Raw genomic sequence first — 213 nt, forward strand, 5'->3', positions numbered from 1 at the left:
GCAAGGCGGAAAAAACAAAAACGAGGGGTGCAACACGAGGACTTCCCAGGAGGTCACCCATCCTAGTACTACTCTCGCCCAAGCACGCTTAACAGCGGAGTTCTGATGGGATCCGGTGCACTAGTGCTGGTATGATCGCACCCATCAAACTAATTACTTAAAATTCATATAATCCTTGACCGACATACTAGCGTCCTTCCGATCCCAATCCAA

At 48.8% G+C, this 213-nt stretch overlaps 1 non-coding gene across 1 annotated transcript; it reads right to left on the minus strand.

Moving 5' to 3' along the window:
• Window positions 1–24: 24 nt before the first annotated feature.
• LOC118345820 lies at window positions 25–143 on the minus strand. The gene has a single exon (XR_004799283.1). It is a non-coding gene; the product is annotated as a 5S ribosomal RNA (ribosomal RNA).
• Between the last annotated feature and the right edge of the window lie 70 nt (window positions 144–213).

Source organism: Juglans regia, unplaced genomic scaffold, assembly GCF_001411555.2.
Source record: "Juglans regia cultivar Chandler unplaced genomic scaffold, Walnut 2.0 Scaffold_4961, whole genome shotgun sequence".
NCBI classification, from domain to species: Eukaryota; Viridiplantae; Streptophyta; class Magnoliopsida; order Fagales; family Juglandaceae; genus Juglans; species Juglans regia.